This window comes from Ictidomys tridecemlineatus, chromosome 2 (genome assembly GCF_052094955.1).
Source record: "Ictidomys tridecemlineatus isolate mIctTri1 chromosome 2, mIctTri1.hap1, whole genome shotgun sequence".
Lineage (NCBI taxonomy): Eukaryota > Metazoa > Chordata > Mammalia > Rodentia > Sciuridae > Ictidomys > Ictidomys tridecemlineatus.
This window is the reverse complement of record NC_135478.1, coordinates 42,642,490-42,653,604: the sequence shown is the minus strand read 5'-3', so window position 1 is coordinate 42,653,604 and position 11,115 is coordinate 42,642,490. Positions and strand designations below refer to the sequence as shown.

Sequence of the window (11,115 nt, the reverse complement as noted above, 5' to 3'; positions counted from 1 at the left end):
CATGCTACTGGGATTCATGGGTGTTTCACAGGAGGGTGTTCAGAGGGGCTTCTTAGGACCTCAGGGTTTGGGTTAGGTGACCTGGGGATAGTTTAGGAAGCCTATTGCTCTGAATAGGACGCTGTCAGAAAGTGGGACAATTTTACAATTAGGCATCTTAATAACTGTATTTAGGAGGTAGCGGAGGAGCAGAAGGGCTAGAGCTGTAATTAATTGGCAAATGCCAGTCCTGTTTGCCAGGAGAAGAGCCATTTGGTCATCTTTGTAGTTTTCCTGTGTTCTTTTTGTCTTTGCTGAGACTGGATGATAGTGTGGTCTTGCTCTATCGCTGTCCCAGATCAACCTGTCGGATGCTGATGTTCTATGAAGCTGTGTACATTGAGCAGGGAGGGGACTCGGAATCCAGGCCTAGTGGCTGGTGCCTTTTTATTTCTCAGGTGTCAGGTTTTTGTGACAGGGCTCTGTGCCCTCAGAAGAATGGCGGGTGCCCATGTTAGCCCAGCTTCCTGGCTATAAGCAACAGTCAACTCCAGAAGCAGCCAGAGATAAGAATAAATGCATATCAAGCGAACGCTTCTGGTTCCTGAAAAGCTCCTTCAAAATCTGGTTGAGATGTTCGAGAGACTTCTCTCTACCTCCTCAGTGACTCATAGGCGCAAGTTCATGGCAGAAGCTTGGAGTGATGCCACCAACAAGGAAATGGACAGGGCTCATGAATCCATTTCCTGTCATTCATTTAAGGACAACACAGCATGATGGTGACAGTTCAGATAACATTCCTGGCCACAAGATCCTTAAATTAAATGGATCTGGGCTGCCACGAAGGAGAGTGACAGGCATTCTACGTGTCACAGGCTCATTCTACGTGTCACAGCTGCTGGCTCCAACTAACACAGGAGAACTTTAAATGGAACTTGGAGCCTGTAGAGAGGTTTTGCTGACAGGATTTATGTACAACCATGATGTTGAGCAATGCCGATAGAAGGCCCCAGCTGGATGACAGCACCAAGCATCCTAACACCATTTGGCAAATCAAAATTTAAAGAAATCAGCAGTTGGGGTACACAATACAGAAAGCTACATGTTCCCATGAAGGTGGAAACTCCTTGAGCCTCATCTCAGCTGTACCATTGGCACTTAGACTGTGCAAAGAAAAAAGCAGATCTCATTGTAACTTCTGGAAGCTCCACTCTTTTGAATTAGACCCATCCTTATGCCAGGTGTGGTGATGCATGCCTGTAATCCCAGCAGCTAGGGAGACTAAGGCAGGAGAATCGTGAGTTCAAAGTCAGCCTCAGCAAAAGGGAGATGCTAAGCAACTCAGTGAGACTCTGTCTCTAAATTAAAAACAAAAAACAAAAAACTAAGGCTGGGGATGTGGCTTAGTGGTCAAGTGCCCCTGAGTTCAATCCCCAGTAGCCCTCCCTGTGCCCCCAAAAAACATCCTTAAGAACAGAGTCTTGCACAGAAGTTAGTATTCTGGATCTGAGCTAGAGACCATCTCACTTAAGTAGGGGCACACTGCCCAACCTGGGGCCATATCACTTATAATATGATTGCAAAGTTCAATAAGGTCCCATGGGGCACCTCTGGCACCTGCATCACATATTCTTGGGCATCCACAGCAGTGAAAAGTTCTGTGCTGGCTCAGATTCCCATGCCCCGGTGCTAAGCGCTCCGCATTCTGCCTGTGTCTGTTCTGAAGGCAGAGCTCTTCACACAGCCAGGGAGCAAGCAGCCTGGTTTGCTGGTCCAGTTAACATCCCCAGGCAACTCTCAACCAGTGAAGGGAAGGAACCAGTGGATAGATGCCCCAGCCTCTAGTTTTCATTTAGATAATTCTAGGAAGCCTTCTGCATGCTTTTCAGGTGGGTCCAGCAGAACCATGGATGACATGGTAATGTTGACATTATCTTCCATCTCATTTCACTTCTGCTGCTTCCCACTGCTGCTTCCCAGGTTCACCCCACATGCACCCAAGACCTCACTTTGGGCTCTACTTTTAGGGAAACCCAAGCCAAACTAGGCACAAGTACAGTCTTTCCTTAAGACTCAGGCTCCCCACTCTCATAGACTCTTCAAGTAACTAACCCAAGAGCATAAATCAGTATCCACAATATGATATATGGTTAAGAGATATTTGTTGGATTTATGAACGAATGAATGTGAATAACAGAGGGAGAATAAAAAAAGAGGAGGTGGGATGGGGAAGGAAGTTTGGAGTAGGACTGAAGATGAAGTCATCTAGCCTCCAGCTTTGGAGGGACCCTGCTCTTTCCAGAAGTCGTGGCTGGTGATATCATCCCATCACCCATCAATCCTCAGCTCAGAAGGCTTCTGTGGCTCCCGTTGCCTGTGGACAGACACTGACCTCTTTAATGTTATGTGCAATTCCTTCCGAACTTGGCTCTAACCACTTCTGCATGCACCTTCCATGAAGGGCATACTGGTCCACAAGTCTTGGGCCATTCTGAGAGAGCTGTACTAAGCCAGGGTCAGTGGGTCCCACTTTGAGAAAAAAGCATTTTAAAATTAGTTTTGTGGGGGCAACATATTATCTTTCCTGTGGATTATTCTACAGCAGAACCCAGTAGGGAATAATAGATTTAAAATATATATATATATATATATATATATGTATATATGGAGAGAGAGAGAGAGAGAGAGAGAGGGGGGGGGAGGGAGGGAGAGAAGCACAAAAGCATAATATCATATAGAGATATAGTGGAAGGATTACAGTAGCAAAATGTCTTAAATAAAAATCGGGGGAGGGAGCATACAGAGCCAAACAAGACAGCATACACTTATAATATCCCAGTGACTCAGGAAGCTAAGGCACAAGGAACACAGTTTGGAGGCCAGCCTCAACAATTTAGCAAGGCCCTATTTCAAAATAAAGAATAAAAAGGGTAGGGATGTAGCTCAAAAGTAAAGTGCCCCTGGGTTCAATTCCCAGTAATCCCCACTACCACCACCACAACCATAACCATTTGTTAGGGGAACAAATGAAATTCTCTCTCATTAGTTATTTGGCACATGGCTTTTAACTTCTCAGAAAGCTAGAGAAAAAACATAATGAGTCTCTTCCCAGTGTTTTGTTGTTATTGTAGCTACATACCTTACCTCTTCAAAATGTGGCTTTTCATGCATAAATGCAAGAGTGAATTTCAGATGAATTTGATCTGGGGTGTGGAAGATATCTTGTATTCGTGTGTGTGTGTTTGTGTGTGTGTGTGTGTGTGTGTATGTGTGTGTGTATGTCTAAGACACCTGTTATATTGTAGAATGCTTGAGGACAAAGGCCTTGTCAGCCATGATAAAGAAATATGGATCAATAATTGTACTGAATGGATGAACAAGGAGAGATGCTGCAATTATTAATCATTGGCTGAATGCAAGGTGCTTAGCACAGGTCGTTTCATTTAATCCTCACGCCCACCCTACAAGGTGATTTTCAACATTCACAAAAGGGGAAATTATGTCTCCCTCAAGGTCACAAAGCTAACAAAGGATTCCAATCCAGGAATGGCAGATCTCAGCGCCCTGCCTTCCGCATTGGCCGGCGACTGCCCTGAAAAGCAAACTTGCGCCCTCTGGTGGCAGAACTGGAAAAGAACCAAGTCAGAGAAAAGGAACATTAAAACAGGCCTCAGTGGGTTTGTGAAACCTAGAAAAGCAAACAGGCATGCCTGTGTCTTATTCTCACCTACAACCCCACAACCAGGCAGAGGCAACACAAAGCTAGAGTCAGCTAACCTGGAAGAGGGTTCTCTAGATGAGGCATAGTTTCCTATTGAAATGAAAATTTTTTTTCAATACTGAAACATGAAAATCTCTCACCACACTGTGAGAACCCCTTCCAAATTTCTAGGGGCTTCCTTTGACCTCAATCTGCTGCCCCCACCCAGACCCAGCATCAGTAACACAGAAGATTTAACAGATTTAACCCTGTTCCCCTTGTCTCCAGTTCCTCTGTGAGCAGCCAGGGTTATTTTGGTGATTGTAACTCTCCAGCATAATATTAATGAGCTACCATCCACCAATCCATTCCCCTCCCAGGTGCAGTCCCACCTGCTCTATTTTCCTAGGTTTTGTGGAAGCTTGCTGTTCTGTTTCATGCAGTCTATTGACAACATTACTGGGAAGTTATTGTTCCAGTTGGTGTTCCCTGCCTTCTGTCTCCCTCGTAACACAAGACAACTCATTCTGCCCTAGAAAACATCATATGCACCTGGGTAGCAGACAGGTAAACATCCTCCTAGCCTCCCCTCATGTGTTGGGTGTCTTTTGCACCTTTTCCCTCTATTCTCTCTCCCTCCTCCCTGCAGGCTCTGCCTCCCTCTTTCATACTTACAAAGAGCTGATGTGAGAACATGTATAAAACTCTACCTAAGGACACTGGAATAGAAACACAAAGTGAATACAAAAATGTGTACAGAGTAGGATGTGCAGAAAAGCTAGGTTTGTCTAGGGGATGATGCATCCTTCTGTAAATCACATTGAGATTGGACTCAGTGATGAACACTGCCATCCAAGGTCAATGGTGTCTTCAGCTCCTTGGAGGAAAAAAGATAGGGATACAAATAACTGTGACAGCAAAAGAAATGGAAAGGCGTCGTCTCTGTGTTTTTACTTGAAATAGGGATATATTTTTAAATGCATTGCTTTGCTCAGGCCAGTGGTGACCTGTCTAAGGCACAGCACAGACCTCTGAACACCTGTGGGAGGCATCACAGAATGCTCTCTCACAGCTGAATTCCTCTCCTCCAAGAAACTATGACTCCAGCACAATTTTCCCAATGTGTAGCGGGCACCATCCTTGGAATCAGTCCTCCCGCCCACAACTTTGGAATTAGGCATCAGAGGTAAAAGAGACCCAACTGGATCCTAAACAGAAATGTGACTGGGGAAAGTCCTTGTTGGTGTGTCTGTGTGTTTGTGTAGGGGGCAGCAGCAGAGCATAGCAGAACTTTCTGTCCATTTTGGAGTGTGTAGAAAGTAGACTGATTAATAAGTTAGCATTTCTCTAACTCCTGGCACTGTGTTTGCCATACAGTAGGTGCTTAGCAAATACTTCTGAAATCAATAATAGTGGCAACACTTACTGAGCACTTTCCACTAGCCTAGCACTGTTCTAAGTTATGTTAACTCTTTATCCTTCAACAACCCCAGGAGGCAAGGGAATACTATTATCCCCATTTTACAGATGGGAAAACTGGGCAGAGACAAGCTACAGTTCTCCAGATCAAACCAGAGACAAAGATAAGACTATGAAGCAGGTGCTGTGCTATGTGTGTTTGTCATTTCATTTGATTCTCATAGCAACACCATGAAAGAATGTCATTGTCTCCACTTTACATGAGAAGAAACTAAAATGCTGAGGTGGTAAAATATTTCCTAAAGTCACGCAGCTAATAAGTGATGAACCTAGGATTTGAACAAGGATGAGTTTTACTCTAATGAAGACAGGGGAGCTTATTCTCCTTGTTCCTTACTGTCAGCTCGAGTGAGTTGTTAGATTGTCAGGAAGTAGCCTGGCAGTGACCATTGTTGTACAAATGCCAGCTGGTCCTGATTGACAGGCCATGACCACTGGCACCATTCAGGGACTGTGGAGAGGTACAAAGCTCTCACCAACTCCTCCCATTCACCAGGTGTCTTCATATTGGCAAGGACAAATGGGGATGGGGTTGAGAGGCCTGCAAAGGGGACAGTGCTTCCAAGAGAAGGCAGCTCTTGAGCCTCCCTAATCCTGGGGCCAAGGGATGAGAAGGGGCACTGGGGTGAGGGTGGGAGGCTAGACAGGACCCTGGAGAGGGTGGAGGTGGGATCTAGACCATTTTATTCTGCATGTGCCAGACCTCAGGGCATATTGGGTGGGGAAGTCAGAACACTAGTTGCAAAGGGAAATGGGGGTCTAGGGCCAATAGAGGGTCTCAGCTGCCCAAAGATTCACTTTCACAAATTTGCAAGACGTTTTTTCCTCCTGCTTTTAAATGCTAAAAAACATTTTAAATGCTAAATAACATTTCTGCCTGTTATTTCTGTTTACAATAACAAATTATTGGAATAATCTAATTTACAATAGTAAGGGAATTTCTGGAGGAAGTCAAAGAATTACTGAATTGGTCATATAAACTGTGGTAAGTTAAAAGCAAACCTGTATAGAATTTCACTTTTGTAGGAAAAACGGCAGATGTATGCCTGAATGCAAGAGAGAGAGAGAGAGAGAGAGAGAGAGAGAGAGAGAGAGAGAGAGAAGGCAGGGAGGGGAAGGGGAGGAGGGAATTGGAAAAATATACAGCAAGATGTTGCTAGGTACTGAGTTGGGGGGGGGGCAAAAGGACAGACAGTATAGGTGATAGGGTCAGGAAGATGGGGTTGATTCAAGAGGAGATAAAATGCTAATACCTTCAGAGCACTTTCCCCTCCTCCACCTGTTGCCAAGGCCACTTGTTTCCAGGAAATTGTTCCTCCTTTCAGGGAGTTGTAGAACTTTTTGATGAATGCCCCCTGGGCTGCTCCCTTGGTACCAGTGCTCTTGGAAGTCTTCTTCCCTACCTTTTGGCCCACCTTTAGGTCACATAGGCAGGATGGAGGAGGAGAGAGCATGAGAACAAAGGAAATCTAAAATGTATTACTTAAAAAGAAAAACACAAAAATTTAATGGCATTTTCCCATCTATTCCCTCTGTGCATTGCTTGGTGGGAATTTGGGCAATGAATAACTTACCAAAAGTTACATGGTTATTATCCCATTTGATCTTCACAACCCTGAGAGATGAGTTTAATTATTTTCATTTTGTTGATATAGAAACAAACACTAAGTAACTCTTCTAAACTTGGGTATGGGAAGCTGAGTCTCAAGACCAGGTCTTTCATATCAAATATCTCATTTTTTCACCCTCTAAGAATATGTTACTAGGACATTGTAACACAAGGGAAGAAAGAAAGGCAATGGAAGAGGAAGAAGAAGGCAGAAGAGGCTTTGGTTTCTTCAATATGTGACTACCATACCACATTTTGGAAGAGAGCTATCCAGTAGAACTTTCCATGATGATAGAAATGTTCTATACTTGAACCTTCCACTATGGCAGCCACAAGTTATGGCCACCTGTATACATTTATACTTAAAATATTGTGATATAGCTATCTAGGAACTGCCTCTTAATCTTGGTTAATTTTAATTAATTAAATTTAATGTTTAAAAAGCCACATGGAGCTAGTGGCTGCCATGTTGGATAGCCCGAATCCAGAACACAAAAGCCCTGCTGGTTGCACTTCAAGATGTCAGTGAGGCCAGTAACCAAAAAGCTGTGTTTAACTCAGATCTCTGGGGTGACATCCTGCATATATCAGCTTCGCTGGACATTCAGATTAAGCAGGCTGCCCCTTGGGAAAGAGAACACCTGTCCAGAGAGTTTTTGATTGCACCTTGCCCTGCTGCAAGCTGGTCTGGGCTTGGCCTGCCTAAAATTGGAGTCCAGTGGGGCACTGGTTCCCCCTACAGGCACTGTCTAGAATTGCTGCCACTTTACTCTTCCTCCTCCTCTATCAGAGTTGTGAACCAATCTCCAAAGGCTGCCCATTTAGACAAGCCAGGATGAATTCATCCAAGAGTAGAGACAGTAATGTCAGAATAGAGCTAATAGGGACTTTAAAAGTCACTTCCCATTCCTGTTTAACAGTTGATAAACCAAGGCCAAGAGAGGTGACCAATATGGCCTTGTCCTCTTTGTCCAGGGCACTGATACTGAGTCCACAGATGGGACAGGAACACATGTACAGGCAACAAAAATAGGAACCATCTGGTCAAGGTCAGGCATTCCTTCTGCCTCTTTATGTTCACATAAAAAGTGAATTAAAATTGCTAATGAGTAAGATATGTGTTTGGCAAAGAGAATAAAGCTGCCAATCACCAACATACACATTTGGGTCCTTATTAGCGAAAACCATTTTTGTCTTGTTTTCAAAGATTTCTGTAATATAATTCTATTATTTAAAACTCTCCCTTGTGTAGATATTAGGCTCAGTACTCAAACTAAAAAAAAATGCTTGTAATATATTTATTGATTGAATGACATCAATTATCCATTTTGGGGTGGGTAACTATTAACAACACATCTAACACATTTCCAAGCAGAAAGTTCTCCTTCCTGTCTAACTTCACTTTTTTTTTCTCTTGCAACTCAGCATGGTACAGAGAATGCTTAGCCAAGCCAGATGGACAAGTCATTAATAGACAACATTCTGCTAGGAATATATAAGGTATATTTGGCAGACTTTATTCAAGGTCCAAAGTTTGAAGTTTCAGTTATGGCCATGCCGATCACATCGAACTTGAAGAGCTGCTCTCCTGATTTAAAATGGTCTGGATAGCAAATTGTAGGGCACCAGCCTAATGTATAAAGGAATGAGTTGCAAATAAAATTCTCAAAATGAGTAATCCTCAAGTTTCAGCAACCAACAAGCAGATACCATAGGTGAGTAGTCTAGGTCCCCTCCCTGGGTGCTATTTTTCACTTTTAATGGCCCTGCATGAGTATATGGTCCCATTTTTCTTTATAATTAGAGATAATAAATGTCTTCAAGTGGATGCTTATGGTAGACTTTGGAAATATTAATCTGTTACTACCAGAGTTACATTGTAAAGGAGAAGGCTGAATTTTAATATGGAAAACACAGCCAAAGCTTCACTCATATCAAAACAAAAAGGAAGCAAAAATTAATCCCCTGGGGCTGTTATCTGATGTCTGATCAGAGACATGAGAGTAACTGGCTTGTTTTAATGCTTCAACTGCTTCCATTTTATTACTTGGAAAGTTGTTCAATTATTCAAACACTGCCACAGGAGAAGGAAAATGGAATTTGGAGTTAAAGGTGTAAGATTAAAATGCCAAGCGTGTCATTTAATGAATGGTATATTCAATTATTTTTCAGAAACATTCACTTCTTCCGTTTAACCACCTCCATAATAGTCCCTACTGCTTGATGTTGGCATTAGGCACATGACTTGTACTGACCAGTGGAATGGTGGCAGCCATGATGTAAGCAAAGAATGATACAGACATGTGTTGGGTGCATGGGTTCTTGCACCTCTTGCTCAGCTGGTCCACTGGTCCAAGAGGAAGAGAGACCTGGGACCAGACCCATTCCAACCTGCAGTTTGGAGTCACTCTGCCAGACCCAGCCAGGATCAGCCAACCTCCAGCTGACCACTAAACATTTAAGCAAAAATAAATGACTATTGCCTTATGTTTGGGGATGTTTTGTAAAGCCTCAATTCTTGATTGACACATTGGCAAAGACTTGGCTTTAGTTAACATGGCTGTTATTATGGCTACATCAATAGAGTGTTCTAAATGACATGGTGTCCCACTCCTGCCTAGGCGTCCCCCAATGTTATATGTGATGATAATTTAGCTAAACCAAAATGACGCTTCTCAGAATTCCCTTTCCTATATGGTCCTGAGTTAGCACTGACCACAAGAGAAATTTTGTGCAAGATTTGGAAGTCTGAAGTGAAGCAACAGACATTCTTTTTATGCTCTGAAAGTTGACGCAGGGCACCAGCAGGAGTGAGTGCTTGCATGTGTTGTTGCTAATCTGCTAGCCTGCTTTGTTGTGGGCCATGTGCATGTAACTCTGTAGGGAGATGCAAGTTTCCCCTGGAAGTCACCCACAATGTTGAGGTTAAGGTAGTGAGACACATGTAGGGCCCAGTTTATATTTGCTCTTGTTCACAATAGCTACCTTAGGTTCAACATCAGATGCAAAGATTATAGCCTTTCCTTAATGTTTCCACAAACATGTAAAGTCATCCTTATTTTAAATTCCTTCATTTTCTTTCCCTCAGGGTTTTTCTGCTTCATCTTGATTGTATCTTGATGCACTATGGCTGAACCCATTGTTATTTTAACCCAGACCATAGCATCTCATCATTTCTGATGGAGCAAGAAATATGTAAGATTAAGCTACATTTACTGAGTCCTAATTATGGTCAAATACTGTGCTAACTGCTTTACATGCATTATCTCATTTAATTGATCTCAGTTCCCCCATCCAGTCTGGTTCACTGTCATCCTCATATCAACTGGTAGTTCAGAGATTCCAGCTACTGCATTAATGCTCCAAGTCCTCACTGTCATTTGGGATTGTAGGCAGGGCACTCCTATGCCCTCTGGAGTAACCCTGGACAGCCGTGCTAGCTCAGGCACACATGTGGTGCCCATTAAGGGCTTGTTTTCCCTGTTTCTTCCATCCTCAATCTTCCTTTTTGTCCAATGATACAACTTACGACCCTATTAAAAAACAGTCCCCCTCTTAAGAATGAAGTCTGGCCCCAAATCTTTATGACTGCTACCTAGTCCTGCTACCATGGTCAGGTCTCAGAAAGGAAAAGCCTGTCCCAGGTGTTAACCACCCCCCCCACTTCTGCTTGGGGCTGAAGCAATGCCTGTGGCTCTGTGACATGCCTCAGGATCCTCTTCTCTTACTCAATATTCCTTCTACTTGAGAACCACGATGTATTGAAACCCTCCCCACCATCAAACACCTCCTCATTTGCCAGAGAGGGTCCAGGTGACTGTATTCTTTGGAAACAGCCTACTGAGTACCTATGCCTCTAATCTGCATGGGTAGCTAGGTCAGTTTCCCAGCATTTGTCCTATCTCAGGGAGTAAGTGTTGTCACAAGGCTTCCACAGATTGTACAAAGATTAAAGTTAGTGGGGTTTCTAACCAAAGTATTCAAGAGGGTTGGAGTGGTCTTTGAGAATCAATAACTGGTAGTTTTGTAGTGCATTAACTTGGCTAAGCTGGGAGTTTGCAGAATTCTTTTCCCCAATATGGTTCCAGGTAATAGTTGGCTAAAAACAAGATTTAAGAAAGGTTTGGAAGATAGAAAGGAAGTGGCAGCTGTGACTCTGAAGAGCACTGCTGTTAGAGGAGGTGAGAAACAGACGTCATGGTGCAGATTAGGTATTTGTCCCCTTGCCCTTTCCTGCTTTTTTGGCTTATCAGCTCTATTGACCAACAGCACCCTAATCTCTCCACTAATGTTTGGGTGCAAATTCACAGAAGTAATAGTGACATCAGCCCCCTTCATGGTTCCCATT

General features: G+C 43.4%; 1 long non-coding RNA gene across 1 annotated transcript; it reads left to right on the top strand.

The window, feature by feature from the left end:
• The first annotated feature begins 2,700 nt into the window (after window positions 1-2,700).
• Window positions 2,701-9,254, top strand: LOC144375060 (uncharacterized). The gene is made up of 2 exons (XR_013434428.1): window positions 2,701-8,482; window positions 8,940-9,254. It is a non-coding gene; the product is annotated as an uncharacterized LOC144375060 (long non-coding RNA).
• The last annotated feature ends 1,861 nt before the right edge of the window (window positions 9,255-11,115 follow it).